Genomic DNA, 14,916 nt, shown 5'->3' with positions numbered 1-14,916 from the left:
AAATTTCATCTGCCATTTCGATGCCCAATTTTCCAGTCTCACAAGGTCTTCCTGCAATTTATCACAATCTGCTTGTAATTTAACTACTCTGAACAATTTTGTGTCATCTGCAAATTTGATTATCTCACTCGTCGTATTTCTTTCCAGATCATTTATAAATATATTGAAAAGTAAGGGTCCCAATACAGATCCCTGAGGCACTCCACTGTACACTCCCTGAAATACTAGGTGGGCTTTCAGGTTGGTGGGGAGTTGTACCCTGAAGGCTGTAAAGTTAATCTGCTACTGCATGGTAAACAGACCCATCCATTTTTAGTCTAGCTTAAGTTGTGGGTCTCCCCATTTTCATATTGTGAGTGGCAACCCAAAATTGGTCCCTAACCACAAACTGTGAAGCCTTTCTCAGTCACCTGTCTGAAAATCTTTTATGAGCTTCTTTGGCCTTTTCTAGTTCCCCACAAATTTGGGTACGCAAATCACCCAATGTATGCTGCTGCAAGAACCAGGGATTGACCGATTTCTCCTGAATGGTAACATGGATGGAAACCATAATTGGCGAAGAATGGTGAAGTCCTAATGGATGAATGTTCAGAGCTGTATGCAAACTCTGCCACTGAAAGCAGTTGCAACCAGTTTTCTGGTAATTGCAAAAGCAACGTAGATACTGCTCTAGGGTTTGGTTTAGGTGCTCCGTTTGTCCATTAGACTCCAGGTGGTTGGCCAATATCAAGTGGAATTGGATTCTTAGGAGCCAGGTGATATCCTTATAAAACCTGTCTCAAACTGCAACCCTTGATCTGAGACAATGTGGGATGGCAACCCATGTAACAGATTTACTTCTCTGACTGGGAGTTCCAATGTCTCTTAGGAAGAAGCAAAACTGGCAATGGGCACAATGTGAGCCAATTTCGAAAATAAGTCCATGACAACAACCAAAACTGTGGACTTACCTTGGGATAACGGAAGGCCAGTAACATAGTCCAGGAAAATCCATTGCCAGGGCCTCTCTGGCACTAGAAAGGGATTCAATAAACCATGGGAGCTTTGGCATATTACTTTGTTGTGAGCACAAATCTCACAGGATGGCACATACTCTACAACTCTGCTTCAAACGGGCCATCAAAAGTTGTCTTATCAATTCCTTGGTTTTATGGAGTTCTAGGTGACCTGCCAGAGGGATGTCAAGGCATTAATAGCAGCATTAGCTCCGACAAAAACAACAAAACTTTCTTACTCCAAATCTGTATTACATATGCTTCATAGAAAAAATACCATAATCACTCCCCATCTCTCTAATTTCATAGAATAAATTACTCACTTTCTCCTCAGTGCTCTCTTCAAACAATCTCTTAATCACAGATTTCTTAACTATCATGCAACTCTTTTTTAAATTTAAGGTAACACAGCATTCTCCCGAGAAATCACTGGAATACTCCTTTGGGATTGTCAAGGGATACCCGGCCTTCCAAGTTTAAACACAACTGGAGAGTTAAGGCCCTTCAAGGCCTGACCCCCCCTTAAGGCCTGACCCCCCCAAGCTGGCCAAAAGTTCTTTTTGGGCCGAACGAGCCTTCCGGCGCGAACTCGCCGGGAATCACGTGACGCCGCGTCACTCGACGTGGCGCCGACGTCACATGCTTCTAGCCAAGGATTGCAGAAATGGCGTCCTCACTCCTCGCTCAATCACCAGGGAGTTGTGGTAAGTCTGGGGGGGGATTAAGGAGGGTGAGGGGGTTTAAATTTTTTTTTTTGCACATATGGACATATACCCAACTCATTTAATTTTTTTTATGTCCATATTGACCGCAAATGGGACCCCCTTTGGACATATTGACATATGGACATAAACTTTTGCTCTGCACATCCCTAGTATGTATGTATTTATCTTATATACCGTCATTCCATGTGAGAATCACTAGTTCATAATGTACACATTGGGGTCGATTTTCAAAGGGATACTCGCGTACCCCCCGAAAACCTACCCCAAACCCCCCCTGCGTGTGCCGAGCCTATTTTGCATAGGCTTGGCGGCACGCGCAAGTCGCGGGGCTTGCATGGAGGGGCGTGTCGGGGGGCGTGTTGGGAGTGATGCGGCGTTTCAGGGGGGTGTCCGGGGGCGTGATTCTGGCCCGGGGGCGTTACGGGGGCATGACAGCGGCCCCTGGACCAGCCCCCGGACCGGAACATGGAGCGCGGCAGCTGGCCCGGCGCGCGCAAAGTTACGCCTGCTTTGAGCAGGCGTAACTTTCGTGATAGACGTAGAGGGGAGGTTTAGATAGGGCCGGGGTGGGTGGGTTAGGTAGGGGAAGGGAGGGGAAGGTGGGGGGAGAGAACGGAGGCAGGCTGCGCGGCTCGGCGCGCGCAGGCTGCCGATTTTGGGCAGCCTTGCGCGCACCGACCCCGGATTTTAATGGATATGTGCGGCTACGCGCGTATCTATTGAAATCCCAAGTACTCTTGTTCGCACCTGGTGCGAGAACAAAAGTACGCGTGTGCGCAGATTTATAAAATCTACCCCATTATACATGATCTTCCCATTTATTAATATAAACACAAGATTAAGTGACACTCCAAGCAATATGGTTCGAACATAAACAGACATTTGAAGTTATTCTAGATGTCATCCATCAATTTGTTTAATTCAATTTCTGATGATTTTGGTATTACACTGATTTCTCTATAATCTCCAACATAGTTATTTCTTGTTCTAGCTGAATATTATCTGATATTTCTTTTCAGGATAGGTCCTTATATTCTATTGCAACATCAAGGTAACTGTCTGCATCAGTCCTCCTTTTACTTAAAGCCAACCCTATTTCATTCAGATATTCAGAATTATCAATAATCTGCTCAGATTCATCTTTGCAAGAAGTTTTCATGGGTAATGGCATCCTGATGTATTCTCTGGTAGCATCTTTTGTAACTGACAAGGTTCACCAAATTTAGGTGAACCTTGTCAGTCTAAATATTGCACTCTTACAGTACCATCAAGCACTTCCAAAAACATCAACAACCATCACCAAAAGCCCAAATAGAGGTCAAGGGACTCCCCTACCCCTAGCATCCCTCCAAAGACAATACTCAGTGGCAACGGGTCTAACTTAGGGCCCTGTCACATTGAAAAATTATTAATACCCCAAACCAGGGATTGAAAAGATTCATTCACCAAGGAAGAAATACACTCTCTAAGGACTTACTCTACCTTCTCACCCCTAAAAAGCGTGTTCTCAAGTCACAGATTTATACATATTTCTTGACCTGCTGTTTTTCATGGATTGATTCACAGTCTTTAGAGGGGGAAAACCTGAGAGTTTTATATACTAGCTCTCAATTCACTTAGGGGGTAATTTTCAAAAGGAGTTACATGCGTAAATGTAGCTACTATTGTAGCAATTTTCAAAAGCCATTTACTCAAGTAAAGTGCACTTATGTGAGTAAATCCTATAGACAAGTCAATGGCATATATTGTAGCAATTTTCAAAAACCCACTTACTCAAGTAAAGTGAATTTACTCCAGTAAACCTGGTTTTTACTCGAGTAAATGCTTTTTAAAATCAGGCCCTTATAGTATTTGCTCTTCAACAGAGATTTCAAACTCCACTCCCCCCCACCCGGAAAATCAGTAATAAACTGATGGGAAATGATCAGCATTGCCCTCAAGGTGAGTTCTGTATGAAAGTAGATACCAGCTGCCTTGTCAAGAACACATTCATTAGGGACTGCAGTGCAAAATCCATAACTTCAGCCTTCCTTCTCGCTTTTTCTCCAACATATACATTCCTTTACTGATACTTCTCCTCCTTCACATACATTTATTTCCTCCATGTTGAACTAATCTTTTCAATCCCTGGTTTGGGGTATTAATAATTTTTCAATGTGACAGAGCCCTAAGTTAGGCCCATTGCCACTGAGTATTGTCTTTGGAGGATGCTAGGGATAGGGGAGTCCCTTGACCGCTATTTGGGCTTCTCCTTTTTACTCTCTACTGTGATTTTTTTTTTACTTTGTCTCATTTTCTTGATCTTCCCTTCATTCTTTCATTCGCTTAAGCTTTTCCATTATCCCTTCCTTTTTTCTTTCAACTCTCTAATTTGCCATTCATCCGCTTTTCAACTTTTCTCAAAGATTTTTTTCCTCCGGTACTCCTCCTTTCCTATTCTTCGTCCAGCTCAGTCCATGTTCTCCCTTTTTCCTTCTTTCTATTCTTGTCTCAGTTTTCCTCATTGCCACCCTTCCTCCACCCTCCTCTTGTTACCATTCTCTTTCTGCAGAGTCTTGACACTGCCCTGTACGTGCACTTGCTTGAACATTGTTATGTAAAATAGGTTTCCCATTTATGTATTTAGTTATATTATTTTGTATGCAAATATTCTGTAATCAATCATACCAGTTCACAATTTCAATAAATTAAATCAGAAACCATACAATATAAAATTAATAAAACAAATAAAATCAATAGAAATTAAAATCATACAATGAACAATAAAATCTAATGATTAAAAAACACACAAACAGTAGAATCAATAGGCATCAGTAAAACATTAGCCTCTCGATATATCAGTAACAAAGCCTTTGATAAAAATTAAAACACTCAACTAGTATCGTCTCCAACAACCATGTCTAAGTCTTTTTTGAAAGTCTGATAATTCGATTATAATCTCAATTCACTAGGAAGAGAGTTCCATAATCCAGGCCCAGCTAGAGACACTGCTCTCTCTCTGACTTTAGTCAAATGAGCTGATTTAAGTGATGGAATTGCTAATAGACTCTTATTTGCTGACCGTAAATTTCGCTGCAGGGTATGAATCCGTAAGGAAGCATTTAACCATTGTGTGTTCACATTATTGATTTGTGTATTAGGAAAAGAACTTTATAATCAATCCTGTATTTTATGGGTAACCAATGTAACGCTTTTAAAATAGGGGTAATATGAGCAAATTCTTTTGCGCCGATTAAAACTCTAGTGGCAGCATTTTGTAATAACTGCAGTGGTCTCAGCGAATTATCTGGGAGACCTAAAAGAAGAGCATTACAATAATCAATCTTTGAAAATTTCTCTTCTGTTGCTGCTTTTCATGGCCCCATTTCTCTACACTGCTAATTTCTGTCCGCAACGGAGGAGTTTTCCATGGACCACTCTTTGTTGCTATTTCCTGTCAGTGGACGGTACAGGGATTCTCTGTGGGCCCCCCACTCCTCTGCTGCTGCTTGGCAGCAGGGGGTGTTTGCTGGTTTTGCTACCTGCATCTTGCTTCTGCCTCAGTGGTTCTTGCTGGCAGTGAAAATCAACTTGCCTAAGGCAAACATTTTCAATCCCTGTCCCAAACATCTCCAAAAAAACAGACAATACTTGTAATTTCAACTGATCTGTATAATTGCAAGCAAATGCATGGCTGAGATCCCAGTGCAGAAATTCTGTTGTTTATTAAGACTAAGATCCAGAATGTTTTCTTTCATCAATTAAAGTTTCACTTTTTTCTAATACATTTATTTATTAAACATATTTGAAAACAGATAACAACAAAAAGGACAGCAACAAAAATTATATAAGGACAGATACATAATTATGGGGAAAAGTTAGAATAAAAGGAAAATAAAGCTTAGTAAGTCAGGCCCTTAGCAGCAGTCTACCATGGGGAAATGTAGTGTCTGAGTAGGCTTACAATCCTGATCCTCCTGGTCTTTGGTCTGGTTCTGTTCAACATTTTTGTGATATTGCAGAGGTGCTATCAGGAAAGGTTTGTCTTTTTGTACAGAATACCAAAATCTGCAACAGGATAGATACCCTGAAAGGAGTGGAAACCTAAGGACGAATCCAATGAAACCTAAGGAATGGTTTAGAATTTGGTAGATAAGAATTAATGCTAAAAAATACAGTGTCATGCATTGCAGTTGCAAAAACCCAACCGGTGGATTTTAAAAGCACTATGTGCGCCAAAGCCGGTAGATACGCGCAGCCCAACATGCACTGCACGGATTTTAGGAACCGCACGAGTATGCGCATATCTCCTGGTACGCACACAAATTCAAAAGTTCAAAAAAGGGGTGGGACATGGGTGGGGTCTGGGTGGGCCAAATCTATGCCATGAAGTCCGCATGTAAGTATTTACCCGCACAAGCACGCACCAGGGTTCCCTACCGCGTAACCTTCCTTCTGCTATAGATGGCGTTTAAGTCAAATAACAAAAAAAATAGGCTAGTCAGCAGGATTTAAGGGTCGGGACTAATGGGGCAAAAGGGAGGCAAGTTAGCTAGAGGGATTAGGAAGTCCTCTCCTTAACTGCGGCAAACTGGGAGACAACTGGGAAAAAGGGCTATTGCATGGGTACTACATAGTGCACACATATATGCGGAAATAGCCAATTTTAACACATACACACATATACGCGCAAATAGCCGATTTTAAAACACGCACACATATACGCGCAAATAGATTTTACAACACGCACACATATACGCGCAAATAGCAGATTTTACAACACGTGCATATACACGCATATGTTTTAAATTTGCTGCATTTATATGCACGAGCCAAAAAACGCTCACACATGTGCGCCCGCGAGCAGGTCTCAAAATTTACCTCCAAGGGAGTAATACACTATATAAGGTGAAGTTCCTCTGCACACAAATCAAGAGCAAGATCTGTGAGTGATCATTTCTGATGATCACAAGGTGGCCCAACAGGTTGATAAAGTAACAGGCAAAGCCAGAAGGATGCTTGGGTGCACAGGGAAAGTGGAATAGGCAAGGAGGGGAAAGGAGGAGGCATTGCTCTGTATTTCTCTGCTGAGACCTCCTTTGGAATACTGTGTACAGTTCTGAAGACCACACCTTCAAAAGGATATAAACCAGATGGAGGTAGTCCAGAGGACGGCTACTAAAATGGTCCATGGTCTTCAGCACAAAGCACAGTGCTATCTTTCTAGGAAAAAAGATGCTAGTACTTACATGCACAATGCATGATTTTTTTGAGGGACTACAGGACAAATCAAAGCAGGTGGAGGAAAAAGGTGCCAGTAATAGGTACTAGCAAGCACCCCCTAAAAAAAGCCCTGATAAAACATACAGGAATAGACTTAAAGATCTAAATATGTATATTCATGGCAGAGACATTTAAATACCTCCACGAAACATATGCACAGAGGCAGGGCCTCTTTCAAAGGAAAGGTGGCTCTAGAATGAGGAGGGTCGTGCAACGAGGGCTAAAGAAGGTAAACTCAGGCGTAATCTAAGGAAATATTTCTTTACAGAAGGGTGGTGGATGCATGGAACAGCCTCCCAGTGGGGAATGGTGGAAATGAGGGCAGTATCAGAACTCAAGAAAACATGGGACAAGCCCAGAGAATCTCTGTGGAGAGATGAAGGGATTGTAAAACTGAGCAGGTGGTGGGCATGGGCAGACTGGATGGTCCACATGATCTTTATCTGCCATCATGATTTCCGTGCCTTATGTATCAGCTAGCAAGCTGGGCTCCACTGGAAAATGCTAATAAAATGCGGCATCCAAGAGATGAAGGAATATTCCATATAATAAATAGTTTGGTTTTCTTTTGCATTTTATATTTTGGTAAACTCTAAAGCTATTCTTTTAGTGGTCAAAGGGATAAGCTTCGCTTTCTGTGGCATTTGATGTACCATCTGTCTAAACCTGAGGGAGACAGCTTCAAAGCATGACAGATTCAGCGCCACCTCTTCCAGGGCCCTATAACCAAAGTCACCATTCAATGCAACTGAGCAATAACAATTAAGTATATTACATGCATATCTGCAAAGCATTTTATACAAAGGCACTAGAGAAGTAACATAATAATGTTATATGGTATTTCATTACATAGTATTACAAGAGAGAAGTACACAGTGTGCATTTTATTAGGAATGTGGACCCTTGGGCTGTGGTATAGTTGGAGCAGCTGGAAGAGCGAGTCCGTACGGCGCACACCGACAGCTGGCGGATGTACCCCGAGTGGGACTAACTGGAGTTTCACTATACCAACCGTCTCCCCCGCAGGTTGAGCCCTTGAGTACAGCCAGCAGGTCTTAGGAGGAAGATATAGCTGCACTGGAGAAGGTACAGAGAAGGGTGACCAAAAGATGAAGGGGATGGAATGGCTTCCCTATGAGGAAAGGCTAAAGAAGTTAGGGGTGTTCAGCTTGGAGAAGAGATAGCTGAGGGGGGATATGATAGAGGTCTATAAAATCATGAGAGGTCTAGAACGGGTAAATGTGAATCAGGTATTTACTCTTTCAGATAACTGAAGGACTAGGGGCACTCCATGAAGTTAGCAAGTAGCACATTTAAAACTAATTGGAGAAAATTCTTTTTCACTCAATACACAATTAAGCTCTGGAATTTATTGCCAGAGGATGTGGTTAAGGCAATTAATGTAGCTGAGTTTAAAAAAGGTTTGGATAAGTTCCTGGAGGAGAAGTCCATTAACTTCTATTCATCAAGTTGACTTAGGTAATAGCCACTACTGCTATTACTGGCATTAGTAGCATGAAATCTATTTAATGTTTGGGTACTTGCCAGGTACTTGTAACCTGGATTGGCCACTGCTGGAAACAGGATGCTGGGCTTGATGGATCCTCAGTCTGACCCAGTATGGCAACTTCTTATGGTCTTATTTTCTTATGGGTCCTTGGGGTAATAGCCAGAGAGCGAGAGTCCAGGACCAGGTGGGCCAGGCAGTTGGGGCAGGCAGCAGATGGGGAGATCCAGTAGAAAAGCAAGAGTTTGGAGCAGGCAGCAGACAGGCATAAGTCAGGTCCAAAGAGAGGGTCAAGTCCAGGAGGCAATAGGAGGGTCAGAGAACAAGCCAAGATCAAACCAGAAAGTCAGGCCAAGGGAGACACGGCGAAACAAGGGTGAGGACAGGGACAAACCACAACAGAGAGAACAGGACTAAGCAGGGGAGACAGATCAGAACACAGACCCACAGCAGAAGGCAGGAAACAAGTGAACAAGAAGACAGGCAGACCGCAGGGAAAAGCAATGTGCGCTGAGGAGCATATCACTCAGGAGACCTGTTGCCAAGGCAAGGACTGCAGGGCTGAGCAAGCTCAAATAGCCAGTGGCAGCTGACATCAGCCAAGGACAACTCCTGACATTTCCCAATATGGCGCATATATTATGTGTGAACTTGGGGCGCACACGCCTAAGGCGTTTACTGCCTGGTCCTTATAGGCGCATTTGTGTGCGTGTAATGGTGGCATTCTGCCGTGAAGACAGCGTGAGATGCCGGTAAGTCACATCGCTAGGAGGTAGCAGTTGGAACCGCAGGTTCTAACACATTTGATGCACAGTTACACATGTACAGGGAGATTCACTCGAAAGAGGCCCCAAATATTCTGAAGCAATCTGAACCAAAAATATATGATACATCCCTTGACGCATGTGTAATCTTTTGCATTACGTGCGATGCTGGAAGTGATCACAGTTTTCTGCCAGACACATTTCGACGCGGCGCTCCATGTTCCTGAACGTGTCTGCGAGCATATCAGGAGGGAATAGCAGCAATTTCACATTGGATGTTTTTCTTCAAATCTTCCACAGTACGAGGCTTGTTCCCGATAGACTTTTCCTCTGAGCATACCCCAAAGGAAGAAATCTGGTGGTGTCAGATCCGTCGACTGTGGTGGCCAAAGCCCCTTTGAAATTACCCTGTTGCCGAAAAAGGACTCAGTTACTGCTATGCTCTTTGCTGATGTGTAACACATTGCTCCATCTCGCAAACGGAGGTTAAACATCGTGATGGCTGTCCAGCGCCTACCTCATCGCTCCGACGCAGGGGCATCCCGGCTTGTTCGAAGCTCCATATACTGAGGAGCAGGGGCAGATTGCCCTTTCGGTGGATCGGGCATCCCCCGGTGGGCCGGTCGCTCTAGTCACGTGGTCTGCCGAGCGTGGCTGTGACAGAGCCGCGCTTGGCAGACCACGTGGTATCTCCAGGGCGGCGAATCCCCGGGCCGGTCGTCAGCGGGAATCCGCCCCTGCTGAGGAGCACATTGCACGTTGTTTTGTTCAGATTGCTTCGTCCTAGTGAGAGTTATTACAGAGTATTCGGGGCCTCTTTCAAGTGAGTCTCCCTGTACTTTTCTTTTTGAATATTGTCTGGGAAAAAAGTACCCGTAGATCTTTCTGTAGACACAGTGTCCCTTACAAATGCACATAGTTGCTTCCTCTGACCTAACCCATGATCCTACCTATTTTTCCCCCCAAGAGTAAAAGAAAGCATGCTGTCGATTCTCTACTCCCACTTTTGCTCGCATATAATGTGAGCGGTTTTCAGACAGCCTATTTACCCAGGGCTTCTGGCCCTTGAAAATTGCTATTTCATAATAGAGTTTGGTTTAGATAGAGGGTGCATTATTTTATCAGGGTTGCTCTGCTAACACTGCTGTGTCCTCTAGACCAGTGGTCCCCAACCCTGTCCTGGGGCCCCACCAGCCAGTCAGGTTTTCAGGTTATCCACAATGAATATGCAAGAGAGAAAATTTGCATACACTGCCTCTGTAACATGCAAATTTTTTCTCATGCATATTCACTGTGGATAACCTGAAAACCTGACTGGCTGGTGGGCCCCCAGGACAGGGTTGGGGACCACTGTTCTAGACTGAGAAAGATACAAACAAACCAAAGTATATACACACACAACACAGGCATTTTCAGGCAAAAGTATAGCAAGTTAAATGAAACACAGTGCAGTATTTAGCTAACCTATCATTCGAATCCAAATGATGAAATCTGTTATAGAGCTCTAAGTAAGAACCCTCTAGAAACATTGAATAATTATTTTACATATTTCAATATTATGCAACACTGATTGCAGCAATTTTCTGTCATTTTTTGGCTTGCGACTCTTGTGAATTAAGTCCTTACTGCTGCACTGACTGGAAATTTAGATTCACAGTTTAGTAAACTAGAGACCTGCACAACACTTCAGCCATTTAAGCTACATTATGTATCCAAAATTAGTTTATCTCCAGGAATGAATATCCTCATTTTAATTACTGACTTTATTTTGCAGTTAAGTTGTTGATGGCAGTGAGTACTATGGATACGCTCAATAGCAGGATGCACTGAAAAAAATGACTCAGTGTTAATAATACTCTCGGTCAGGGGTCTGTATTATTTTCACCAACATTTTGCTGGAATCTCTGGCTTTGTCGACACCTGAAACACAATCCAACCCTTTCACAGTCAGCAGCAGATCTCTCTAGCACTGAAAGCTTTTGGAAAGCATGACTGAGGAGCTCCAACCCAGATTCCATGCTTAATAACAGTGTACTCAAATACCTCCACCGACCTTAGCAATAATGCTGAGATAATAATGTGGTTGCTTGGAATGTATTGGAGAGATGAGGCAGCAAATAGAAGCCATATGCTGAATTTTCCTCATGAGCTCATAATTGATGTCAGTACTTGTAAACAAGGACAGTGGGTGTTCTCACTGAATAATTATTTCTGTAATCAGCTGTGGAGAAGTCTCTAGTGCTTTTTTGGGTCCACAGAGGCTCATAATGTCAGGGCATGGACGCTGTTGGGAAAAAAAAAAAAAAAAAAAACAGCTGCCAATGGCAGCAGCTTTCACCTGCCGAGGAGAAAGCAAGGTACAGATTGCTGATCAAATTTCTCTAAAGGGACTAAGCAGTATTGCACTTTGAGGAGGCAAACCTGCCATCAGTAAGAAGAACCATGAATAAAATCTGATTTGACATCTACCTGCCTGAAATTGAGGATGGCAAATGGCAGAGAAAAGAACATCATTGTCAATTTCAGTATAGCAGAAGTAAATTGCACAATATTTACTGGATGGTAATTACTTTGAAATCAACACATCTCCATGGTCTGTCAAATGCCTGCATGCTTAAGATAACATTCGGATCTCAAAATGATGCTACAACTCATAAGAACAAAAGAAGTTGCCATATTGGGTCAGACCAAGAGTCCATCACTGTAGAACCTCTCTGAAAATTTTGCACTCCCATAGTAGGTTCTTCATAGGCTCTTTTGAGGTTAGAGGGTATCAGGATACATAATGCCCACAAGCAAATCCTGATTTTGCTATGAAAATACATTTTTAATATACCTTTTTTGTATAGGCCAATGCACACTGGAAAATTTTTAGATTTAGTAAGGAAAAAAAGTGTAATTTACCTGTGCATGAGTACTGACTACTTGGAGTACCCTGGCTCACTTTGGCTTTTTCAGTTGTGTTTTCTCAGTGGCATTTGGCAGCTACTGTCTGTGTTTTGAAGAAGCTGGGCTTCTATTTGTTTTAGGAACAAGTCCATGCATGCAGCAGTTGTGGAATCTACACAGACACAGTGGGCCAGATATTTGTACCTACGCGCGGGCGTAGATTTGTGCGCGCAACCTGGCGTGCACAAAACTACACCCAATTTTATAACATGCGCGCGCAGCCGCGTGCATGTTATAAAATCCGGGGTCGGCGCGCGGAAGGGAGTGCACACTTGTGCACCTTGCACGCGCCGAGCCCTAGGGAAGCCCCGATGGCTTTCCCTGTTCCCTCCAAGGTCGCTCTGAAATCAGAGCGGCCTCAGAGGGATCTTTCCTTTCCCCCCCCCCCCCCCACTGTCCCCTCCCTTCCCCTATCTAACCCGCCCCCCCAGCCCTACCTAAATCCCCCCTACCTTTATTGCCCAGTGGCAGTGGAGAGGCCTCTGGCCACGCCCCCACCACGCCCATTTTTCAAGCTCCGGGGCTTGCGTGCGTCACCGGGCCTATGCAAAATAGGCTTGGCAGGCGCAGGAGCGGGTTTTTGGGGTTACGCGCGTAATATACACACGTAACCCTTTTAAAATCCACCCCAGTGTGTCCTTCATGACTATGGGGCAATCTTGTAACTTATTAGCAGATAACTTTGGATCTTAGCTGTATGATCTACAATTGAGTAACAATCATAGTATTAAATTCATTATTTTCTCCTTTTGAAAAATGTGAAGCACTCGGGGTCGATGTGATAAAAAAAAGGGGGTACTCTCTTGCCTCTCTGTCACCTTTCCAAGGCCCAGCCCTTATCTTAAAATTTCTTTCAGTCCTTCTTTTCCACCCTCCATCATTAATTCCGTTCTTTTCCCCATCTCAACCCTCCACTTTCCTCCTTCTTCCCATCCTTCTTGCCCCCACTGCCCTTGGCACATGCCTTGTCCACCTCTTCAGAATATTTATGTATTTATTTCCAAACATTTGATATTCTCTTTTCTCCAAAAAAAAAACAGCTTCAAAGCAGAATCACGATCAAATTTGAATAAACTAATCAATACACTAGCGATAACATCAAGTCATCTGCAATCATCACTGAATCAATGTCCAGGCATAATCCTTCTCACTAACAGTCTAGAGGAAGACCTGGTTGAACAACCGTGCCTTAGCTTTTTCCCAGAAAGTTAGATACTAGATAGCATCAAGGCAAAGGGATAGAGGTATTTTCATTCCAGATTTTAGGGATATAACAGCTGAAAGCCTGAAGTCTGGTTCTTTCCCTCCCGCTCCAGATTCCTCTCTTCCCCCTTCCATAGTTTCCTCTCCACGCCATACCTCCTTTTTAGTTCCTCTTTTCACACGCTTATCCCCTTCTGGTTACTCTCTTCCCACAACTTCTCCCATTCCTTAATCTTTCATGTACTTCTCTCAGGCTGTCATGGTGAAAACACAGGAACAAAGTAAGCATGCACTCTTGATGCCAGCAGCTGCTGCTCCTCCTCCCTCATGGGCTTCCTTTCTAAACAAGAAGTTCGTAAGGGAACAGGAAAAACAGTTGTAGGAAAGGAGCAGGTACTCATGGCCCAGCCAAGCTGGTTCTTTCACTTTTATGGCTGCTAGAAGGGGGTGGGAGAGTGGATTTTCTTTGGCCACTGGATGACTGCAATCACTGGGGTAGATTTTCAAAGAAGCACGTGAGCGAACATGTACGCGCGCTACCCGGCGCGCACACATGGACGCCCGATTTTATAGCATGCGCGTCCCTAGTGCCTCCTTATTGGCAGAAGCGGCAGCTGTCAGCGGGTTTGACAGCCGACACTTAATTTTACTGGCGTCGGTTGTCGAACCCACTGACAGCCACGGGTTTGGAAAATGGACGCTGGCAAAATTGAGCATCTGTATTCCAACCCACGAGCCGCGGGCTGATTTTTTTTTTTTTGGGGGGGGGGGGCCTCCGACTTAATATCGTTATGATATTAAGTCGGAGGGTGTTCAGAACAACAGTTTTTTCTGCTTTTCTGTACACTTTCCCGGTGCCGGCCGAAATTAACTCCTGCCTTGGCTGCACATTATACTTTCTGTATGGCGGGGAATAGCTAATAGGCTCGTCAACATGTATTTGCATGTTGCGGGCGCTATTAGTTTTTGGGGGATTGGACACGTGTTTTCCTCGCGCTATTACCCCTTACTGTATAAGGGGTAATAATAGCGCGTCGAAAACACGCGTCCAGATGGGGGCTAACAGTGCGCTCGGCCTGAGCGCACCGTGCTGAATCAGCCTGTATGTTTCTTCTGCTTTTCTTTTCCTTGACCAGATGGGGGCAGGAAAAATGCCTGCATGAAAGTGCCAGTCTAAGTCCTACTAACGCTATTAATGGAGCAATCTTCAAAGCTACCCACATGGGTGCAAAGTCCACTGGAACCTTTACCCTTGGGCTTCGCACCAGTTCTCAAATGGAAAGTATGAGCATAGGCTCCCTTTGAAACGAGCCCGAGGAAAAGGTATCCACACAGGTTTACATTTGCTTTTTGTGCAGGTACTTTTTCTATGGAAAGCAAAATGCTTAGTTTTGAAAATGCAACACTACACATGTGGTTGCCTGCCCCAATCTCTCTCACCCCTGAGCCCACCTACTACATGTGATGTTGATTCCTGCACATACTTTAATCCGGGTAAATGGCTTTTGAAA

At 43.8% G+C, this 14,916-nt stretch overlaps 1 protein-coding gene across 6 annotated transcripts in view; it reads right to left on the bottom strand.

Annotated features, from left to right (window-relative positions):
• ENOX1 (ecto-NOX disulfide-thiol exchanger 1) overlaps positions 1 to 14,916 on the bottom strand; it is an 838,273-nt gene that overhangs the window by 496,688 nt on the left and 326,669 nt on the right. The window contains exon 3 of one of the 6 annotated variants that reach the window (XM_029602934.1): positions 951 to 1,167. The exons of the other annotated variants lie outside the window; for them this stretch is intronic. The gene's annotated coding sequence lies outside the window, so the exon portion shown is untranslated. The remainder of the gene's footprint in view (positions 1 to 950; positions 1,168 to 14,916) is intronic. 6 annotated transcript variants of the gene reach the window in all.

The sequence above is a fragment of the Rhinatrema bivittatum genome, chromosome 5, assembly GCF_901001135.1.
Source record: "Rhinatrema bivittatum chromosome 5, aRhiBiv1.1, whole genome shotgun sequence".
In the NCBI taxonomy this organism is placed as follows: Eukaryota; Metazoa; Chordata; class Amphibia; order Gymnophiona; family Rhinatrematidae; genus Rhinatrema; species Rhinatrema bivittatum.
Note: the sequence above shows the minus strand (reverse complement) of the source record. Positions and strands in the feature narration are given on the sequence as shown.